The sequence below is a fragment of the Lagopus leucura genome, unplaced genomic scaffold, assembly GCF_019238085.1.
Source record: "Lagopus leucura isolate 7727_CA_CO unplaced genomic scaffold, USGS_WTPT01 Super-Scaffold_100021, whole genome shotgun sequence".
NCBI lineage: Eukaryota > Metazoa > Chordata > Aves > Galliformes > Phasianidae > Lagopus > Lagopus leucura.
Genome location: NW_024962274.1, coordinates 6,885,859 through 6,896,434, shown reverse-complemented (window position 1 = coordinate 6,896,434; position 10,576 = coordinate 6,885,859). Strand labels below are relative to the sequence as shown.

At 39.4% G+C, this 10,576-nt stretch overlaps 1 long non-coding RNA gene across 1 annotated transcript; it reads left to right on the top strand.

Moving 5' to 3' along the window:
* The first annotated feature begins 401 nt into the window (after positions 1 to 401).
* LOC122183959 lies at positions 402 to 9,596 on the top strand. The gene is made up of 3 exons (XR_006180457.1): positions 402 to 417; positions 9,362 to 9,441; positions 9,553 to 9,596. It is a non-coding gene; the product is annotated as an uncharacterized LOC122183959 (long non-coding RNA).
* Positions 9,597 to 10,576: the final 980 nt, after the last annotated feature.

The following is a 10,576-nucleotide window of genomic DNA, read 5'->3' as shown; positions in this document are numbered from 1 at the left end:
GTAAATTTGCCCAGCTAGGATATTCTTCCTCCCATCCATACCTAAATGGTTTCCATGTTCACAGCAGGAGTGCTTCTTCGACAGCTGGTTTGTCAGCAAGCTCAGCTCGGTAGTATAAACCCCTTTATTCATAAGGATTCATTAAGTATGACCTTCACCCTTCTGTTTTCCCACTAGGTCTTCATCCAGCTTGCCTAGTCCTTTTGTGCCTGTTTTAAACAAGTGTGACAGAGACTCCTGACACCACTGACTGGTGCCCTGGTCATGTACTGCTCTCAAAGTTTTTAAGCAGAAGTGGGGTGGACCTGGCATCTTGAGCTCAGCAGCAGTACCAGAGCCCTACAGGAAATATTTCAGTGAAACTTGAGGTGATGAGGAAGGGTGGAATGCTATATGGTAGAGAAACCTTCAGTGGAGGTAAGTAGAAAAAGAGAGAAGGAATACTATATTTTTCATGTAGTCAGTTGATAATATGCCTATTTCTCCTCTACTGCCTGAACATCATCTGTCCAGGCAGCCTTAGAGCATTCAGGTTTGGCTGTGCTCCTGCCAATAGCTTCTGTAGTGTGGTTCTAGCACCAATTATTTAGACTTGTGTGAACAATTGATTTGAGGTGAAATGAAATGTATCAGTTGACCCAAAACTGACATTTATTTTCACTAAGCTATCTGAAAAACATAGTCTTTTCCTTTCAGGCATTGATTTGTATTATGTTTCTGTTTGTCTAAGTCCGAGTACTGGATATGTTGGGAGGCATGATTTACACATGCAAGAAATTTGAAAAAGTTCCCTTCTTTCCCAGCGGTGAAAAATCCAGCAATGTTCAGATCATTCACCCATTTGATGAAAGAACTTTATTTGAGTCTTTTCCCTCCTGAGAAACTTTTAACCCCTGTACTAGGGGTGATTCTGAGCTGCAGAGTAGATGATCAGACTTTGCCAAATGACTCGATATCGGTGTTTACTCTGATTGGGGGACAGGCACTCTGTTGCTCCACACCAGAGGTGAGTGTCCAATAAATGTCCAATTCAAGCTTCCTCTTAATTTAACCAAAATGATTCAACCCTGCTCCTGTAGAAATGGCTGTTGGACCAGTGACTCTTAGGAGGAAATACAGCAAGATGATTCTGGTTCTGTTTGCTCCCCTTTGAAAATTCCTCCTGTGCTCCTAACTGCATGTTTAGGCATCTAATACCATTGAAATGCACTCCTGCAATATTTCATCATTTATGCAGTGAAGTGTAGTATTTTATGTCTGAATGAATGAGAAAAAGGCACATTAAGGAGGAGATGAAAGGCAAAATTCAGGTTGCTACTACCTTGGTTCCAAGAACTAAAGATTTTTGGTGAGAGAGGAAAGAAGAGAAGGAAAAAAATTGGGGATATACTGCTACCCCTTGAGTGTCCTGCCAAGTTGTTTTTACTATCCCACTGAAAAAAGCTAGCATTGTCTGGAGCTTTATGAAAATTATCATTAACCACAAATTGACTGCTCTATTTTGCTTATCCAGCAAACACACTTAACAGCCTCTGACAAGGCACACTGCTTGCCTACATCTAGTGGAATAACTTCAGTGTGAAAAGAACTGCATAAAAATCAAATTCTTGTCCATCCTTCTGTCACTGTTCACTGTGGAAAAAAAGCAGTAAGCAGATAAATACAGCTCAGATCACGAAGTCTCAAAGGAAAAACACTTTTTTAGGCATCAGGAAAGTTCTGCTAATTTTTCTGTTCTTCACACCCAAATGTTATCCTGGGGGGGACCTTGAGGAGAGCTTTACATTCTCTGAGCTCCACAGTGAAAAAATCTGCAATGGGACCATGGATGAAGAAATATAGAGGGTGAGTCAATTAGAAAATCATCTGTGCCATGTGATGCAGGAAGTTCTGAGGCTGGTATAAATACTACAATTTTCCCATAAATAGAAGTGAGGAAATTGTTGCTCTAAAACTTGAATGTGTAGCTAATTTGAGCGTGATCTCATAGAGGGTTTTTAAGGAGTTCCTTCTTGTTATTATTTGGTGATTAAGCATAGCTCATGCATCTGAACCTCTTTGTCTATTCACTCTGCTTTAAGTATAGCAGCAGCTGCCCTAACAATTCACTTCAGAAGATTCAAGAACAGATTTCTCTCTATTTTGGGGATTCGCAAAGGCTTCCTCAGCTTTCAAAATTCTGCTCATTAATTCTTTGATTGCTGACATATATCTTGCATTCTGATAACTCGCCTATTAACCTAGACAAGCAATGTGCAACCCTTGGCAAAGTTCAGGAATTGTCTTTAGTAAAGCAGAGAGAAAGCAATAAGATATCAGGCTTCTTCCTCAAAATTTGAGGCTAATAGTGCTACGGTCCCCTTTGTTTTCACTGACCAGAAAAAAGGTTGATCCTTGGATTTCTTAGGCGTAATTCTTTTTTTTTTTCCAGTTAATGACTTAACGAGAGCTACAGTTTTTCAATGAATAGAGAATCATTAATCACAGACTGTAAGTTCAAACAAATTCCACAGACATTTTTCTTGTTTTAAAGAAAACCCTTCCCTTCCCCTCAGAAGTTCCATATCCACAAAAGGTTTCCCATTACTCAAAGACTAAACAGTGTCTCCAAAGACCTGGACTCAAGGAAATAAATAACTTTGCCACCAGCAGTCTAAATTACAAGTGATGTTACTGTTGAGATTTTGCTTCCCCACAGATGAGATAACCAATGTTCAGGAAATATTTTTTTGTACATACCACATTATTTGATATACTGAAGTAAAAATTTTTAGTCAAGGAAAAGCATATTCAAAAATATTTCTCAACGTGAATGAATCTTAAAAGTTTGATCTTTGGTTTATAATCTGTAGCAGACATCCATAAACTGGTAGTTTATACTGGTAATTATAAGATGATTTAATTGTATTGTGTGCTTGTGATGAGAATATGGTTAATTGGGTATCATTTAGCATCAGTTAAGGTCAGGTTTTCGGGAGCACTGGAAAGGAAGTGCTTACCTATTTGTCTACTACTTTACAGTTTCAACTGAAAAACTGTACAGTCGTTTTCTGGAATCTTGATATTACCACAAAAAATGAGGAAAAAAAAAAGATTCTGCAAGTCATTACATCCCAGAAAATCCTCCTAAGCCTTGAAGTCAGTGTCCAAAACAATAGATTTAAAAGAGGAACACTGTGGGTAAGGCCTTCAATATCAAGCTTGCAAATCAGGTATTTGCAAGTTACCATTTACACCCAACTATCAGTTTTTCCATCCACTGTGACTGAGAACATTCTTTAATCGGGTCACTTCAGGTCTGGGCCACAGCCATATTACCCATTCCCCTGGTGTTCATGCATATTGCTCAGTGACTTCTAATAACAATGAGGGTAGCTTTTGAGGTTTAAAAAACCAGGTGTCAAGGGATGTTTATGTCTACACACTGTGGTTATCCACACGGACATCCCAGTCCTGACAACACGGGTCTGTCTGTTACCCTGTTCTTTTAGGTCAAATGGAAGTAGTGCTGAAAGTACGTGGGGAAGCAAAACATCAGCTCTCCTAACTCTTTTTGCAAGTTGTAGATCTTACAATCAACAAAATAATGACAGCTGCAATTTTCTAATTTCTTAAATGAATGCAGCTAACACTATCCAGAAAGACAAAGAGCCAGGGTGAAGGGGAGCTGGGAAGGAGGAGAGGCTATGTTGTTGAGGAAAACAAGCAGTGTAAAAGCTTCCTGAACACATTCAACTAAAATATAATTACTAAATCAGCCTTGAAAGGAGCGAGTTAAATTACTGAGTGTGCTTGTGATCATTTTTCTAGTTTAAATTACTCTGGTATAAATGAAATAAAATAGGACTTGGACTCTGCTAATTAACCACCCTACCCACAGGTGATAACAATATGTGCCATGTAAGATCTCTGCAAAAGCAAAATTTATACACCTAGAAATGACAAGTGTGCATATTAAAACCATTTTTGCAGTTGACAAGAAAAGTGAAGTCCTTTGATAACTAACAAGGAAAATTATAGGTGGGGGGATGGTATGGAGGAAATTCAGCATACATTTAGTTGTAATGATTTAGACAACATTTCCTTGAACTAGTTCGCTTTAGAAGAGAACAAAGGGTTTGTCCTGCTGGGTAGCTTTTCAGCAGGGATGCCCTGCCTGCCTTATTTTAGAACTGCAGTATTACGTGGTTTCAATTAGTGGTAGCACTTGCAAAACTAGTAACACAGACATTTTGGCATGAAATCTGACTCCAAGGCATTGAAGGGTACTTAAGATCTACTAAGGGGTAGGTGGAGAAACACAGTGCATTTTAAACTTTGTTGATCATTTGTCATAATGGTATCATTTCTGAAAAGCTCACTGTATTTTTATAGGCTTGGGTTTTCATTTTGTCTTTACCTCACTGTTTAGAATTTGCTTTCCATTTATCTAGCATCCTTATTTCCTGTCTCTTTTGTCACCTGGCTCTTACTAGGCCCTCAGCTAAGGTTTTCTTCAGACTTTTAGAGCAACCAAGTGTTCTCGCTAAGAATGTTCAAAATGTTATAGTACTTAAAAAGCATTTACAGAGTCCTCTTCATCTTCAAAGTTCTTTACAAATACGAACTACTATGAGAACAATCCTCTATTGTCAGAAACTGGCTGGTCTAACAGTCCTGCTACCCCTCCCTTAACGTTGTGGAGCAATTTCTAAAACATCTTTCTGAGGCAACTGCCTCAAAAATTAAATAATAATAATAATAAAAATAAATAATAATAAAAAAAATTCCTTTAATTTTGCAGTCAGGAAAGCTAAATTCTGTTGCTATTCTGTGCCACTGTGAGTGCCTCTCATAATACATCTGCTGGCAGAAAAAAAGCCTGTGTATGACTCCATGAGAGTTCCCACTCCTACTTATTCTAGCTATCTTGATAGGCAGGTGACATTTTGATGAGCAAAATAACAAATGTCACTGCTGTGGTGATAGGCACGTACAATATTTCAAATATCCACTAAAAGAAATGTTTAATACAGGAATGAAAGAGGCAACTGCTTGACAAGATTTGAACATGTGTAACTATAATATTTTTAGCAGTAAAGTCAATAATTTGTCTCTCTTTCACCATCTATCATGGTGCTAAAGTAGTTTTTACCAAAACTTTCCTGTATGCTGTGCTAGTATGGTGATTGTCTATAAATAGCATAGCTGAAAGATTACAGCGCAAACATGATAACTATTTTTTGAGATTCACATTTTTAATTTCCATTTGAGGACTTGCTTCATTTAAGGATTTGTTTGGGTAGTGCTGAAGGTTGTAGATCAGAAAAGAACCGATGGTTTTTTCCATGTATTTCAACTGCTAGCCTAATTTTGGTATTACAGTATCAAAAATCTTGCTTTAAAATCATGCATATTTAGTTATGTATCATTTTGATGCTTGTGGTTGCTCTTCAGTTGAAACAGATTTTAGTATTCAGCTGAATTGAACAGGATGTGTGGGAATGGCACAGAGATGCACCAGGGAGGTTCAGGGGACGTTAGTATTTCTTTACTGTGAAGGTGGTCACACTCTAGAACAGGCTTCCCTGAGAGGCGGTTGATGCCCCATGCCTTTCTGTACAATGCCTTCAATGCTTTACACCCACTTTTAATGCTCTCAGTGCTCTTACTTAGCCCTACAGTGACCTGGCAGTCGGACTAGATCATCTCTGAAGGTGCCTTCCAACTGTTCTGTTTACTCTGTTCTATTTGTTCTATTCACTTCACTGCTGAGTTATTCAAATGTCTGGTCAACACCGTTTATTTTTTTAAATGTCTACCTCAGCCTTGCTTGCACAGTCATCTAGTCTCACTCTTATCCGCAGTGAGAAGCAGCAGTTCTCTTCTGGTCCATGCAACAGACATGTTTGGAGAATATAGATGAGCAGTTGAGCCACTGTGATGAAATTCAGGGGAAATATGTTGTTCATTCGGTTTAGAGATAGAATACCAAATTTACCCCACAATCCTTCAAAATCTCTGCAATGAGAGAGTCTTATTTTGATAACAGTTTTTACATGGCAGGTAATCCACAATGATCCACAATCATACAAGCAGGCATTCGCCAGTTTTATTGAAACTGCTTAACAGCTTTGTTGCAATTCTGGGAGTAAAGACGCTCACATTTCACTGACTTTAGAGCAGGTTTAATGCACTGTGCCATTTGCTACCATCCTTATGTGCTTATTTTGTGTGTGTGATCAATACACGTATTAATGCTAATACAACACTTACAGTGTTTCCCAGATGTAGACGTGGCCCCTTAATCCTTCCCTGTTCTGCTGGGAATAATCATTTTTACAACATGAGATCACTTGCACCAGTGAAGTGCATTTTAACACCTTTTGCTGTTATCTATGTGAACTGATGATCCTAATAGAATCCCAGCTGTGCATTCAAACTTTATTTCCTAGGTTAATCAGGCTAAAAGACAGTTAACTAAGTTTTCTCAAGGGGGGCCTCCTTCACCATAAAAAAAAAAAAAAAGATGCTGCAGGAATTGTTCATCACCAGAAATTTTGCTCAATGAGTAAAGAAGTAAAGAAAGGCAGCAACACTGAAAAGAAAGGGTGTTTTTGTCTTATAGTGGACAGCATGACATGCAGGAGGAAAAAAAAAACAAAAAGAGAAATATTTTCTGAACAAAGAAGTCAGGTCAGTTCCCTTCTTTTTTGATCTTTAATCCCTTCTCTCCCAAGTAGAATGGCAAAGGAGCCCTTCTCTCTTTCTAATAAATAGCTAGCAAAGGCAGGCATTCAATGCTACTTCCCTTTGATCAGCACAAAGCTGTCAGCTCCTGCCGCTTTTTTTTTTTTTTTTCTACCAGCTCTTGTTCCTGGTTAAAAGTGGAAGTAATACCCCCTGAAAGAAATACCCTAGGTGTCCTGCAAATCATCAATCCTATTTTTTTCCTCGTTGTCTTTCTGTGGCCCACCCTCCTGGCCTGAACAACCTCCTTACTAACACCCCTCTTCCTCTTTCCACCCTTTTTCCAGAATACCAGTTTCATTTGATACTCAATTCAATGTGCCAGTCTGACCTACTGGGACCTTGCTGTCTGAGACTCTACCACTATGCAGACAGGGGAAACCCTCCTTCCAGCTATAAATGATGTTTACCTCCAGACATTTATCTTTCTGTAAAGGAATATACAAATACTTCACAGAAATAGCAAAGGGAAATTACATTTTAATAATTTATAATAAAGCTCAAGCTTTACAAATAATAATAATACTAAAAAGAAAATATTCTATGTTGTGCTTGACCGACTCTCTGAGATCCCATTTTGCTCCAGTCCTTAGCTTGCTGCATTTCAGACCACATCATTGCATCTTAGCAGTAAACAGTTTGCAAATGTTGCTGCTTTCTGACAGGTCACTTGACGCATTTTAAAGCAGGCTCCTTGTTGACCACGGAGATCACCTGCAGTCTGCATTTCTGCTCATCACAATATCAGAACCTTATATACAGTTTGCAAACATTGTGCAAAGGAAATAATTCACAAAGGCAAACAATTATAATCAAGCGTAGAACACGAGCCTGGCTTGTAATAGGAGAGCAGGGCAGAGGCTTTAGTGTGTGTATATGTGTAAAAGGGTTGGGGGGGGAGAATGGAGGAGCAAGGAAAAGAGGCTGTATAAAAGATCAGTATTCTGAGACAATGCCACATCCTTTGTGACCTGTAATGATGCTTAAATACCTCTGCCATTTTCCTGTGGCGATGGCTGCACCGGGTGCTTTCTGTGTGCCTGTAGAGATATGTTTTTCAAAAAGCAGGATGGAGTGAATGCCGCTCGTTGTTCTGGCTGCAAAATGTCAAACTGCAGTGGAAAGAAATACAGCATTGCAGTGGTGGTGCACTGAGGCCCCCGGTAGGAAAGCAGGAGCTATTAAGTGGAAAATTCCTGCAGAGGACGTGTTTCCATTTCTAATGCGAAGAAAGAGGGTGTTGTGTGAGGCTGGCAGGTCTGTGGAAAATACAGAAAACACAGGGAAGATGAGAAAATGACCTCATTGAACTCTGAGAACTTAAGCAAACAAACAGCTTCGGCCAACATACCACATTCTTGCAGCGCTTCTGCCCAAACAACAAATTGACCTATAAGTTATATAATCCCCCACCAGCCCCCATGTAACCGTGGGGAGGGGGGTGGGGATTTCTCTGCAAGGCAAGCAAGTTGGGGGAGCAGCAGTAAATTCTGCTCTGCTGGGAAAAAATATCTGGCGGTGAACTGCCTGCGCCCCACAGCCCCACCTCTGCACCCCAAATGTTGTACTCACATGAGGTTTAATTGCGCTTTGAATACCAGCAGAATGATGGCACTAGTTGTTTATTATAGTATGAACTATTTCAGTACAGCATAAATTTTCCATTTCAAAGGATCCCAAATGCCTGCGGGGAAGGGACTAGGTTTTGTGAGCAGAGGGTGGCCTCTGAGTTGGTGGGGGTTTCTTCTGAGCAGTGGTTAAAGCTGCATTCTTTGAACCTGGTTAGGGGGGCTCTGGGGAGCATGTTTAGGGTCTGTGTTTCCCCCTGTAGAGGCCTCCTGTAGTGATGGTTTGGAATGCCTCAGCTACCATTTTATGTCAACTGAACAAATCCTAGTGTAAAAACGCAGAGGCTAACCAAAGGCCATGGGCTCGGCGCTTGTTGTTGTTGCTCCACATAGCTGCAGAAAAGAAGATGTATGCCCCCATCCCCAGCAGCTGAGTGTGCTGAAAGGCTTGATTCATTGCACGGATCCTTTCCTCGCTCTATTTCCAATAACTAATTAATTGAACATAACAGAAAGAAATTTAATTGACAGAACAGCAGATAAACTATAATTCTTAGTTTACGGTAACAATACTTACAGATCAGAAAAGGGCTTTTCTATTAACCAATAGTAACTTTGCTGTAGAAACATATTTTCTGCTACCATATTAACAACATACACATTCAGTGTTGTTTTTTTTTTTTCCTGTTTACACTGTTACAGTTCTGTTGTCTCCCAGTTTAATGCACAGCCAAAAGATGCTGTGCTGTCCAACATTTTGCATGGAGTTTGTCAGTGATGTCAGTTTTGAAAGGTCCTTGAAACTTTAAATAATGCATGATGTTTTAAGTAGAATAAATACAAACAAAATAAAGTAATCTTGAAGGTGTGTTGTGAGGCATATGCATAGGAACGAGGGAGGTTCAAATACTGCTAGCAAAGAAAAAGCAACAAACACAAATCCCAAGATGCATTCAAATTTCATGTAAGCTGTTGTCTCGATCCAGTGATTTGATCCATCCTGCTGTTTGATGAGGGACTGCTGTCCGTGAATGCACTAACTATAATTCAGAAAACCCTTGCAGCTATAAGGAGCTGACTGGATTCAACACCTAGCTTCCTTCACCAGTGCACTTCAGAACAAGATAAATTGAATAAAAAATGGGTAAGGAGAACCAAGTGAGACAATCTCAGACTTTGTCCAAATATGCAAAGCTTTCCTCTTGGAAGGTTTGTAAAATCTGATTAAATTGCCTTTTTTTTTTTTCCTTTCCAGTTTGACATCTCTCTGAATACCCAAAGCACAAGGGAAAATGACAGAGTTACGTACTATATAGAACTAATATCAGTACATGCAAGACTTTGTGCATTATTTTGCAAGCGCACTTGTTTGGATAAAGATTAAGAAAGGTAAGTGAAATCTGACTAAACTGAACAGAAGCTTTACTGCACCATCTAAGTATCTCTTTTCAGGGCACCAGTTATAATTTTCAGGCATGGAGGAGACATTGTTTTAGTGTTACAAATGGGAAATAATTCTAACCTTTGCAGCTCAGATCTGAAACCAAAATTTGCCCAGAATCCAGCACTCCTTCAGAACGTTTAACCCAAAATGCCTGCATTCCCTGCAGCACAATGGCCAAAAGACGTTTGGGATCTCCAGCGTTGTCTCATTCCCTTTCTGGAAATGTTTAACCAGGGCAAACTATATAGTGCGGCATTTCTGCATGATGCCATGGATTCTGTTTCTCTTTTCCTTGTGCTGTGTAACTAAGGGGCACTGTAAGGGGTGCATAACTTACAGACGAAACAGTTTTCTCCTCCACACTCTGACAGGAAATAAAAAGCTCCCAAAAAACTTGAGAGAAAAACAAACTTTGTGAATGACAAATAGAAGCAGTGCCAAAACAAAAGAGTTTCCTGTATCTAATAAAAGGGGAAAGGCAATTTTTTTTGCTCATTTTGTTTCTTGCTATTTTTTTTTGTAAATGGCAAGAAACAAAACAAGGTAAGGAATGCCTATGTATTGTTAGGATTCTGGAGTTTAGTACCCATTGCAGAATTAATCTGAGTGTAGAACTTTGGTTACAGTTTCCCTCTGCATTTTGTAGGTTGTCTTCTACGTAGCAGACTGAGCTTGTCTCAGAGCTTCTGTTTTGAGTTCAGTTTAGAAACTTTAGATATCTAAAGAGATTGCTTAAACAAAAATGTAGATAAGTCTGGGTGATGAATAAGTCTGGGTGATGTTCAGCTTTTGCCACTGGATCTCAGTGCAGCCTTGATGCGTAAATGATGGCAAG